The 13160-nt window shown below is 42.8% G+C and overlaps 1 long non-coding RNA gene across 1 annotated transcript; it reads right to left on the reverse strand.

Moving 5' to 3' along the window:
* Nucleotides 1-7795: 7795 nt before the first annotated feature.
* Nucleotides 7796-11098, reverse strand: LOC127338571 (uncharacterized). Its single transcript, XR_011754201.1, has 3 exons — nt 10852-11098; nt 10344-10742; nt 7796-9107 (listed from the first exon to the last, which is right to left on the reverse strand). It is a non-coding gene; the product is annotated as an uncharacterized lncRNA (long non-coding RNA).
* Between the last annotated feature and the right edge of the window lie 2062 nt (nt 11099-13160).

Below are 13160 nucleotides of genomic sequence, written 5' to 3' on the forward strand. Positions count from 1 at the left end.
CCCATCTTAATAATTTTGTTGAATTTTGTGAAATGCAAAAGTATAAGGATGTAGATGGTGACATTATAAAATTAAAATTATTTCCTTTCTCACTAAAAGGAAGAGCTAAAGATTGGTTGCTATCTCTGCCTAAGAATAGTATTGATTCATGGACTAAATGCAAGGATGCTTTTATTGGTAGATATTATCCCCCTGCTAAAATTATATCTTTGAGGAGTAGCATAATGAATTTTAAACAATTGGATAATGAGCATGTTGCCCAAGCTTGGGAAAGAATGAAATCTTTGGTTAAAAATTGCCAAACCCATGGACTGACTACTTGGATGATCATCCAAACCTTTTATGCAGGATTGAATTTTTCTTCGCGGAACCTATTGGATTCAGCTGCTGGAGGTACCTTTATGTCCATCACTCTTGGCGAAGCAACAAAGTTTCTTGATAATATGATGATTAATTACTCTGAATGGCACACGGAAAGAGCTCCACAAGGTAAGAAGGTAAATTCTGTCGAAGAAACCTCTTCCTTGAGTGATAAGATTGATGCTATTATGTCTATGCTTGTGAATGATAGGACTAATGTTGATCCTAATAATGTTCCGTTAGCTTCATTGGTTGCTCAAGCAGAACATGTTGATGTAAACTTCATTAAAAATAACAATTTCAACAACAATGCTTATCGAAACAATTCTAGTAACAACTATAGGCCATATCCTTATAATAATGACAACGGCTATGGTAATTCTTATGGGAATTCTTACAACAATAATAGGAACACACCCCCTGGACTTGAAGCTATACTTAAAGAATTTATTAGTACACAAACTGCTTTTAACAAATCTGTTGAAGAAAAGCTTGGGAAAATTGATATACTTGCTTCTAAAGTCGATAGTCTTGCTGCTGATGTTGATCTTTTGAAATCAAAAGTTATGCCTAATGAAAATCATAATAATAAAATTGTTACTACAGCAAATGCCATCCAAGTTAGAATTAATGAGAATATAAGATTGATGGCCGAATTGCGTGCTAGGTGGGAGAAAGAAGAAAATGCTAAAGAAGATAATATAGCTAAAGTTTGGACTATTACCACCACTAGTAATGCTAATGCTCCACATGTTGCTGCACCTCCTACTATTAATGGTAAAATAATTGGTGTTGGCAATGTTTCCACTTCTAATGCAAAGCGCGAAAAACTGCCTGAAACTGCTAAAACTGCTGAAACTGCCTGTGATAAAACTGCTGAAATTTTTTCCAACATTGGGGACAATGATCCCATTGCTTTAGATTATAATGGTTTGGTTTTTGATGATTGCCACATCTCTGAAGTTATAAAGTTCTTACAAAAACTTGCTAAGAGTCCTAATGCTAGTGCTATAAATTTGGCTTTCACGAAACATATTACAAATGCTCTCATAAAAGCTAGAGAAGAGAAATTAAATCGCGAAATTTCTATTCCTAGGAAGTTAGAGGATGTTTGGGAGCCCATCATTAAGACGAAGGTCAATGACTTTGATTGTAATGCTTTATGTGATCTTGGTGCAAGTATTTCCGTTATGCCTAAGAAAATCTATAATGTGCTTAACTTGCCACCACTAAAAAATTGTTATTTGGATGTTAATCTTGCTGATAATTCTACAAAGAAACCTTTGGGGAGAGTTGATAATGTTCGCATTACCGTTAACAATAACCTTGTCCCCGTTGATTTTGTTGTCTTGGATATTGAATGCAATGCATCTTGCCCCATTATATTGGGAAGACCTTTTCTTCGAACTGTTGGTGCTATTATTGATATGAAGGAAGGTAATATTAAATATCAATTTCCTCTCAAGAAAGGTATGGAACACTTCCCTAGAAAGAGAATGAAGTTACCTTTTGATTCTATCATTAGAACAAATTATGATGTTGATGCTTCGTCTCTTGATGTTTCTTGATATACACTTTCTGTGCCTAGCTGAAAGGCGTTAAAGAAAAGCGCTTATGGGAGACAACCCATGATTTTACTACAGTACCTTTATTTTATATTTGAGTCTTGGAAGTTATTACTACTGTAGCAACCTCACCTTATCTTAGTTTTGTGCATTGTTGTGCCAAGTGAAGTCGTTGATAGTAAGGTTCATACTAGATTTGGATTACTGCGTAGAAACAGATTTCTTGCTGTCACGAATCTGGGCCTAATTCTCTGTAGGTAACTCAGAAAATTATGACAATTTACGTGAGTGATTGATACGTCCAATTTGCATCACTATTTTATATCATAATTTGCTGTTATTCATTGATATATTTCATATTTGGACATAATACTTATGTTATTTCATCTATTTTGCATGATTCATGATTATTGGAGGATCGAGCACCGGAGCCAGGATTCTGCTGGAAAAAGCGCTGTCAGAATGCAATATTTCGGAAGATCAACAGTTGACGGAAATTATACCAAAAATCCTATTTTTCCAGATGACGAAGGGAGCCAGAAGGGGGAGCTGAGGGGACCCGAGGTGGGCCCACCCCATAGGCCAGCGTGGCCCAGGGCCTGGCCGCGCCGCCCAGTGAGGAGGGGGGCCCACAGCCCCTCTCGCCTCCTTTTCTTCGCGAAATCCTTCGTCCCGAAGACCTAAGCTCCAGAGGGTACCTCACGAAGAGTTATAGCCGCCTCTGCGGGGCGGAGAACACCAGAGAGAAAAGAGCTCTCCGGCGGGCTGAGATCCGCCGGGGAAATTCCCTCCGGGAGGGGGAAATCGACGCCATTGTCACCGTCATCGAGCTGGACATCATCGCCATCGCCATCATCATCATCTTCACCATCATCACCGTCGTCTCCACCGCTGGACATTGTCACCGCCATAGCAATTTGGGGTTTGATCTTGATTGTTTGATAGGGGAAACTCTCCCGGTATTGATTTCTACTTGTTATTGATGCTATTGAGTGAAACCGTTGAACCAAGGTTTATGTTCAGATTGTTATTCATCATCATATCACCTCTGATCATGTTCCATATGATGTCTCGTGAGTAGTTCGTTTAGTTCTTGAGGACATGGGTGAAGTCTAAATGTTAGTAGTGAAGTATGGTTGAGTAATATTCAATGTTATGATATTTAAGTTGTGGTGTTATTCTTCTAGTGGTGTCGTGTGAACGTCGACTACACGACACTTCACCTTTATGGGCCTAGGGGAATGCATCTTGTACTCGTTTGCCAATTGCGGGGTTGCCGGAGTGATAGAAACCTGAGCCCCCGTTGGTATATCGATGCAGGAGGGATAGCAGGATCTCAGAGTTTAAGGCTGTGGTTAGATTTATCTTAATTACTTTCTTGTAGTTGCGGATGCTAGCAAGGGGTATAATCACAAGTATGTATTAGTCCTAGGAAGGGCGGTACATTAGCACAGGTTCACCCACACAACACTTATCAAAACAATGAAGATTAATTAGCCGTATGTAGCGAAAGCACTAGACTAAAATCCCGTGTGTCCTCGAGAACGTTTGGTCAATATAAGTAAACAAACCGGCTTGTCCTTTGTGCTAAAAAGGATTGGGCCACTCGCTGCAATTTTTACTCTCGCACTTTACTTACTCGTACTTTATTCATCTGTTACATTAAAACCCCCTGAATACTTGTCTGTGAGCATTTACAGTGAATCCTTCATCGAAACTGCTTGTCAACACCTTCTGCTCGTCGTTGGGATCGACATTCTTACTTATCGAAGATACTACGATACACCCCCTATACTTGTGGGTCATCAGTGATCCTCAGATATGTACTCAACTTTCATTAAATTTGAGCATTTTCATTTGAGCAAGTCTGGTGCCTCTTAGAAATTCGTGTTTACGAACTGTTCTGTTTTGATAGATTCTGTCTTTTATTTCGCATTGCCTGTTTTGCTATGCTTGATGGAATTTTCGATTCCATTGACTTTCAGTAGCTTTGTGCAATGTCCAGAAGTGTTAAGAATGATTATGTCACCTCTGAACATGTGAATTTTGATTGTGCACTAACCCTCTAATGAGTTGTTTTGAGTTTGGTGTGGAGGAAGTTTTCAAGGATCAAGAGAGGGAGATGATACAATATGATCAAGGAGAGTGAAAGCTCTAAGCTTGGGGATTCCCCGGTGGTTCACCCCTGCATATTTCAAGAAGACTCAAGCGTCTAAGCTTGGGGATGCCCAAGGCATCCCCTTCTTCATCGACAACATTATCAGGTTCCTCTAGTGAAACTATAATTTTATTCCATCACATCTTATGCACTTTGCTTGGAGCGTCTGTTTGTTTTTGTTTTTGTTTTATTTGAATAAAATGGATCCTAGCATTCATTGTGTGGGAGAGAGACACGCTCCGCTGTTGCATATGGACAAGTATGTCCTTAGGCTTTACTCATAGTGTTCATGGCGAAGGTTGAATCTTCTTCGTTAAATTGTTATATGGTTGGAAACGGAAAATGATACATGTAGTAATTCTAAAATGTCTTGGATAATTTGATACTTGGCAATTGTTGTGCTCATGTTTAAGCTCTTGCATCATATACTTTGCACCCATTAATGAAGAAATACATAGAGCTTGCTAAAATTTTGTTTGCATAATTGGTCTCTCTAAGGTCTAGATAATTTCTAGTATTGGGTTGAACAACAAGGAAGAAGGTGTAGAGTCTTATAATGTTTACAATATGTCTTTTATGTGAGTTTTGCTGCACCGCTTCATACTTGTGTTTGTTTCAAATAAACCTTGCTAGCCTAAGCCTTGTATCGAGAGGGAATACTTCTCATGCATCTAAAATCCTTGAGCCAACCACTATGCCATTTGTGTCCACCATACCTACCTGCTACATGGTATTTCTCCGCCATTCCAAAGTAAATTGCTTGAGTGCTACCTTTAAATTTCTATCCTTTACCTTTGCAATATATAGCTCATGGGGCAAATAGCCTAAAAACTATTGTGGTATTGAATATGTATTTATGCACTTTATCTCTTATTAAGTTGCTTGTTGTGCGATAACCATGTTCCTGGGGACGCCATCAACAACTCTTTGTTGAATATCATGTGAGTTGCTATGCATGTCCGTCTTGTCTGAAGTAAGGGAGATTTACCGCTAGAATTGTTAGAGCATGCATAATGTTAGAGAAGAACATTGGGCCGCTAACTAAAGCCATGATCCATGGTGGAAGTTTCAGTTTTGGACAAATATCCTCAATCTCATATGAGAAAATTAACTATTGTTAAATGCTTAAGCATTAAAGAGGAGTCCATTATCTGTTGTCTATGTTGTCCCGGTATGGATGTCTAAGTTGAGAATAATCAAAAGCGAGAAATCCAATGCGAGCTTTCTCCTTAGACCTTTGTACAGGCGGCATAGAGGTACCCCTTTGTGACACTTGGTTAAAACATATGCATTGCGATGATAATCCAGGTAATCCGAGCTAATTAGGACAAGGTGCGGGCACTATTAGTATACTATGCATGAGGATTGCAACTTGTACGATATAATTTACATGACACATATGCTTTATTACTACCGTTGACAAAATTGTTTCTTGTTTTCAAAACCAAAGCTCTATCACAAATATAGCAATCAATGCTTCCCTCTGCGAAGGGCCCTTCTTTTACTTTTATTGTTGAGTCAGTTCACCTATTTCTCTCCATCTCAAGAAGCAAACACTTGTGTGAACTGTGCATTGATTCCTACATACTTTCATATTGCACTTGTTATATTACTTTACATTGACAATATCCATGAGATATACATGTTACAAGTTGAAAGCAACCGCTGAAACTTAATCTTCCTTTGTGTTGCTTCAATACCTTTACTTTGATTTATTGCTTTATGAGTTAACTCTTATGCAAGACTTATTGATGCTTGTCTTGAAGTACTATTCATGAAAAGTCTTTGCTATATGATTCATTTGTTTACTCATGTCATTTACCATTGTTTTGATCGCTGCATTCATTACATATGCTTACAATAGTATGATCAAGGTTATGATGGCATGTCACTCCAGAAATTATCTTTGTTATCATTTACCTGCTTGGGACGAGCAGGAACTAAGCTTGGGGATGCTGATACGTCTCCGACGTATCGATAATTTCTTATGTTCCATGCCACATTATTGATGATATCTACATGTTTTATGCATACTTTATGTCATATTTATGCATTTTCCGGCACTAACCTATTAACGAGATGCCGAGAACCAGTTGCTGTTTTCTGCTGTTTTTGGTTTCAGAAATCCTAGTAAGGAAATATTCTCGGAATTGGACGAAATCAACGCCCAGGGGCCTATTTTCACACGAAGCTTCCAGAAGACCGAAGATGATACGAAGTGGGGCCACGAGGTGGCCAGACGCTAGGGCGGCGCGGCCCAAGCCCTGGCCGCGCCGGCCTAGTGTGTGGGCCCCCTGTCAGGCCCCCTGACCTATCTCCTCCGCCTACTTAAAGCCTTCGTCGCGAAACCCCCAGTACCGAGAGCCACGATACGGAAAACCTTCCAGAGACGCCGCCGCCGCCAATCCCATCTCGGGGGATTCAGGAGATCGCCTCCGGCACCCTGCCGGAGAGGGGAATCATCTCCCGGAGGACTCTTCACCGCCATGGTCGCCTCCGAAGTGATGAGTGAGTAGTTCACCCCTGGACTATGGGTTCATAGCAGTGGCTAGATGGTCGTCTTCTCCTAATTGTGCTTCATTGTCGGATCTTGTGAGCTGCCTAACATGATCAAGATCATCTATCTGTAATGCTATATGTAGTGTTTGTTGGGATCCGATGGATAGAGAATACTATGCTATGTTGATTATCAATCTATTACCTATGTGTTGTTTATGATCTTGCATGCTCTCCGTTATTAATAGAGGCTCTGGCCAAGTTTTTACTCTTAACTCCAAGAGGGAGTATTTATGCTCGATAGTGGGTTCATGCCTCCATTAAATCTGGGACAGTGACAGAAAGTTCTAAGGTTGTGGATGTGCTGTTGCCACTAGGGATAAAACATTGATGCTATGTCTGAGGATGTAGTTATTGATTACATTACGCACCATACTTAATGCAATTGTCTGTTGTTTGCAACTTAATACTGGAAGGGGTTCGGATGATAACCTGAAGGTGGACTTTTTAGGCATAGATGCATGCTGGATAGCGGTCTATGTACTTTGTCGTAATGCCCAATTAAATCTCACAATACTCATCATATCATGTATGTGCATTGTCATGCTCTCTCTATTTGTCAATTGGCCAACTGTAATTTGTTCACCCAACATGCTTATTCTTATGGGAGAGACACCTCTAGTGAACTGTGGACCCCGGTCCATTCTTTTAATCGAATACAATCTACTGCAATACTTGTTCTACTGTTTTCTGCAAACAATCATCATCCACACTATACATCTAATCCTTTGTTACAGCAAGTGTGGGGCCCCGGACTAGCTGTCCAAAACACCCGTTATGCATACACATTCACTATCCCATGATCAGTGTGTCGTGAAAGCATAACCGAACTGATATCAAATACATCATCCATTACAGTACCGAATAAAAAGGATTACAACAGGTCACATGACCAATATTTACATAATAGCCGCAATGGCAGGAGATCAACAATCATGCAGCAGAAATACTTTAGACGAAACGTTCGCATGGCCCAAGTCATGCCATAACCCTAGGCAACTGACTGGGAGAACGTTCCTAGCTCGCATAGATGTCGTCGACTCCTTCTTCATCTGTCGGATTCCACCAAGTCTGGCCAAGTAAATAGCCAGGGACAAAGCCATGAGTACATTATGAATTATACTCGCAAACCACCTTAGAGAGAAGTAAAGGATATGCAATTTGGCAGTAGCAAGGAACAAGCACTATTCTAAGGTTACAAGGAGTGAGAGATAGTTTCTCTCGAGAATATGACACCTCTATATCTTTGTTGAAAACCTTTTTGAAAACAAGTTTTCTTTTGAAGACTAATAGGTAAGGGTGACCCAGTTTCCTTCCTGGCCATCTCATATGGCCAAAACAACTTTTCCAACTTTTCACCGTACCTCCCAGGTACTTTTCCACCAGTCCCACTGGTATCCTTTTTCAAACCCTTTGGAAAAACTCTTTTATAAAACAAAATCCTTCTTTGATACTCCGCACCGTCTTTCCCACGTCCATAACCGCGGACACGGCTATTCGAATAGATTTATACTCTGCAGAGGTTGTACACTTTCCCCACAAGATCCGATAAATCCGCCGGGATCATCCCTGGTTCACCAAGCGTCAAAACGCGAGGTTCGGATAACCGATCGCAGTTTTTCACTTGCTCGCCTTAGCCTAAGACATGCCGCCTAGAGTTGTACCTCCCAACACCAGAGTCCGAGGGGTCGTTTACCCAGGAGTAGCAAATTCCCCGACCAGCTCGACCCTCCGGAATGCCGCGACCAACTGCAGGGCATTATTCAATGGGAGCTCATAGGTTGTACCCCTGCCATCTGAAAAGAAGGAAAGGCGTCCCAGTACGTCGGGAAGGCCCGGTCGATAGGTGTCCATGCTCGGACTACCCCTTACACTTGCAGGACCCAGACTAAGGCGAGACAAACTACTACGCTACGCCCCGTCCCACTAAAGGGTAATGTGGTTGTACTGGCTAGGTCCGGTTGTGTACGCAGTCAACAAAGATTTTTGAAAACAAAAGTTCCTCATTTTTCCTTCAGCACCATCTTTCTCAAAACCTTTTCATAAAAATTTCCACTTGGGCAGGGTTGCCCCATTCCAAGGTTTTCAAAGAACTCATTTTCTTTAAAACCTTTTTCCAAATTCCTTTTTCAAAAGGGCTCCCAACCTACAGTCCAACTTTATTTGAAAAGCGGCGACAAAGAGAGGATAAGGTGTTAAGCACCAAATCGCTACCAAGATTGTCCAGTAGGTATCAACGAGGGGCAGCACCCGTAAGGGTGGATTAATAAAACTCCGAGTGGATATAACCACTCACATAAATAAATAAAAGGCATGCAATTTATAAAACCTGTAATAATGCAAGAGTAAGACAATTAGGATAAGGTATGCATCAAGAGGTGGCTTGCCTTGATTAGCAATGTGTCCCTGGACTTTCTCTTCGAAATCCTCGAAATGATCCTTCTCTTCTTCATCAGTGGCGTTCGTATCTATCGTCGCAAAATAAAAGAACACACAATCACCATACAAGACACAACCGTACAAGAGTAAAAATTCTAACAACATTTATTATAATGAAATCAGTGGGTATTCCAAGCACTAATAAGTGCACAGTACCCCTAGTTATTTTCTAGCACTTTTTATCTCAAGAAAACCATTTTATTTGTTCATAAAAGGAAAGAACCTTAAAATTATCCACTTCCTCTCTTCTTACCACCAAGGCCTAAACTTGGTATGCCAAGGTAGGTAATGACACAGGGAAGTACTCTAAAGTGGTTTGGTGTCAAATTTAAATATATAATATCTTTAACCATTTTTACAAAAGCGAGGAACAATTAGCTTCCCTTTTAGGCTCACAGAACACAAATGAATTAAGGCAAACAATCTGTACATCCCTGGATGGACAACTAAATAAGGATTCCAGAAAAATTGGATTCACTCCATTTCGATTTACAGATTATTTATAATAATTAATTTACTGTTTAGGGCTCAGTTTTGGTAAATAAATTTAAATATATTCTCAGAAGCTTATAAAACATTTTTATCGGGATAAGTTGATAAATAAGATATACTGGTTCTTATAAAATTGGTTTCGTGCGAAAAGTCTATTTTTGATGTCCCTCAATAATTTTCTCAAGTCAGATTTGAGCAGAAAAGGTCCTCTGGTTCATTTGCAAACTGGCAAGGTACGTGCGTTTTCACTTATGCCAAAAGGCGGAGAATACAGAGGGGTATTCAAGACAATTTAGTTTGCTAAAAAAAAAGTATACGTGCTCTAAATTTTTTTTTATTGAATTTACATTGCTATTGCATGACTCACGCACTTTATTTTCTGAGAGAGATGCAGAGCAAATCTGGGGTTAAAACCAGTTCCCAATGATGGAAAACTCTAGGAATTTTAGATCTGCTGATTTAGGTATTTACAAAATAATATTTGGTGGATTTAAACCTGAACTAGATCTGGCAGCACAGGATTTCTATTCCCAGATAAGAAAAACGAAACGGGCCGAAGGGCCGGGACGAGGCGGATCAGCGCCGGCTCGCTTGGCTCAGCGCAGTGCTGGGATGACCCATTTTGCTACCTGCGGCCATGCACCATGCATTTGCATGCAGCGGCAGGATCGTGATAGCTACGAATGAAAGCTACCTGGATGCGTCCTTCGGGGACTACCAATGAACGTCAGCGTCGCGGTGATAGCTACGACGGAGGGAGACGGGGTTCTCACCGGCGGTGGTCGAAGCTCGAAGATGATGGAGGTCGCCGCTGAAGGATTCGGCGGAGGCTGCGCGGCTCAGTCGGCGACGCGCGCATGCAGTGACGCGAAGGGAGGCGAGGCTCACCAAGGGGGGGTGGTCGGAGACGAAGGCCGCGACGTGGAAGACGGCGCGGCGGCGTGCGTCTGCTACTCTGCTTCACTTGGTCGCTAGGACGCGTGGGCGAACTCCAGGCGACGGTGACGTCGCGCGCGAGCACGCTGCCGGGCTCGGGACGAAGGGGAAGACGTGGAGAACTGCGGCGGAACTCGAGGCGAGTTGCACTAGTGCCCCGGACGAGCAGGCATGACCGTGTGAAACTCTGTGACGGCGCGGACGGTCTCCATCGACGGTGGCCTCCCGGCGTGATCCTGGGCAGAGAGAGAGAGAGTGCGATGCAAGATCAGGTATACAGCCATACAGGGAAAGGGCAAAGGGGACAAGAAGTCAGGGAGGATATAAGGAGCAGAGAGGGAAGACGGAGGCTTCACGAGGGACTGTCGCGCGAAGACCCTGCATGTCGTCTCGGACTCGCCGGCAGGCTCCCGGACGACGGCGTACACGTGCATGTGCGACCGCCGCGCACGCACGGACAGAGCTCCGTCGACGGTGGTCACCCGACGCTCCTCGATGATGGGGATGGAGGTGCCACGATCAGTTCTTGACGAAGATGACCTCCTCGCGAGCACTTCGGTACGTTGCTTTCGGCTTTCCTCGCAAAAAGGGAGGGAGAGATGGAGCAGGGCTTCATCCGAGGAGTGTTCTGAGGGAGGGAGAGATGAGCAAGTGAGGTGGTGAGAGAGGAAAAGCTGGACTCGGGGTCCCTTTTTAGCTGAGGCGGAGGTGTAGTGCGGCGGGGCTTGGTCGACCATGGAGGTGACGTGCTAACGCGCGATAGGGCCGGACGGCGGTGCTAACATGCACGGCAAGGAGTGTGGAGCTCACTGCTCGCATGCTCGCCTGCTGGAATAGCCTCCAGTGCACGGGCTGGAGTGGTGTCCGGGGGGCTGCTGCATTTGCTCTATAGATACAAGGTGACAAGGAAAGGTCGAGAAGAGGAGATAGGCATTAAGATCGTGCTACAGCACGACGCCGTCAAGGTGTGCAGCGTTGGATGGGACTGGAGAGCACTGTATTGTCGGGAACGCGTTGGCATGACACTGGTCTGGTGACCATGGGCGGTCAAGGACGGCGAGACGGCGTGAGGTGCAGGAGTGGCCTCGGGAGTGTGCAGGTTGCAGCGAAAGGTGAGGCGACGTATCCCGGGCGCCGGTTCTGGCACGGGGGAGACGTTTCCCTGTCTGACCACGAACGGACAAGCACGCCGGCGCAGGCGGCAAGAAAGAAGGGCCGTGGCTGGGGCATGCCAGAGCGCGTGGGGCAGTGGTTTGGAGTTTAGTCGTTGCCCTGGTGTTGCTTGGGGGTTGTGGGCGCGCGAGTGGACACTCGGGTCGGGAGGGCGCTCGATGAAATGTCTTGTCGAAAGCAGCGTCTAGGACGATGCTTAGATGGCGGACGAATAGGCTGAGATACGATGGGAGAGATGCTGGAGCCGTGCAGCATCACCTTGCGTGGTCGGAAGCTACCAAAAGGGAACGTGGAGTAGGGATTGCCGAACGAGTCTATGGTGACGTGCTCACCGCGCACTGGGGGTGGCGAGTACGCACAAGTGAACTACGACCTTGGTTCGACCAGACAGGGGTCAGAGAGTCTTGCAGGAGAGGGCTCGGTCGAAGACTCAACTTGGTGAGGGAGGGAAATAAAATAAAAGGAGCAGCGTCATATTCTCTCAAGACCTTTGCCCAGCCGCATTCTTCTCCAAACGGGAAAATCCAAAATGGCTATTGTACTAGTTTGGTGGTGTAGACGTCCATGGTGGCTGCTTCGGTGCAGGAGAGAGATGATGAATACTTGTATACTAATCAAAAGATTTGGAGAGGGGCGGATAGAAATGGAGATTTAGAGATGAAAATAGAGAGTAATGATCAAATGATCATGCTGGTATTTGTTCCTTGAATATCCTTTTTTTTACCAGCGCACTAATGAATGCAGATTGATCAGGGAGGTGTGTTTAAGCTATAGCTGATACGCTTTAAATGTGGATTCTATTTGTAGTTGTTTTGATCACTACCTCTGAGTTGGCTCAAATTTGAATGAAATTCGAATAAATTAGATTTGAAACAAATTTGATAAGAGCAAGATAATATTTTGAGTTAAAGAAATACTTTATGTGCATGAATGCATAGTAATTTTTCATTATAACTATTTGATAATAAAAAGTGAAAGAAATGGCATATACACCATTAACATGCATTTTGTAAATAGGGAAATAGTTTTCTAGAAATAATTTTTTGAATGGAAAATGATATTATCAAACATATCAGTAACATTTCCCACTTTTAAAAGAGAAAATCTTTTGAAAGTAGTTTGATAAAAACCTAGAAATATTTTGGAAGTCAAAAGGAGAGGAGATGGGGGTTTAGGGTTTTATGTAACAAGGAGGGAACCTTCAGATTTGAAAAATGAGAGTTGAGGCCAAGAATTCCTTAACAAAAGAGTTTAATGATCTTGGGAAGATAGAGATGAGAATGGAGATTTTATATTTGTTGGACAAATGACCATCTACCAAGATTATGCATAGATGGAGTGATGATGTTAAAATATAGATCAGGGAGATGTATTAATGGCAATGACAATTTCATGATATTTGATCATAGATCAAATAGTCTAGGAATTTAGTTTTGGATGCCTATGGCCTTTACTTGATTTAAACTAAATAAGAAATTTCA

Source organism: Lolium perenne, chromosome 3, assembly GCF_019359855.2.
Source record: "Lolium perenne isolate Kyuss_39 chromosome 3, Kyuss_2.0, whole genome shotgun sequence".
Lineage (NCBI taxonomy): Eukaryota > Viridiplantae > Streptophyta > Magnoliopsida > Poales > Poaceae > Lolium > Lolium perenne.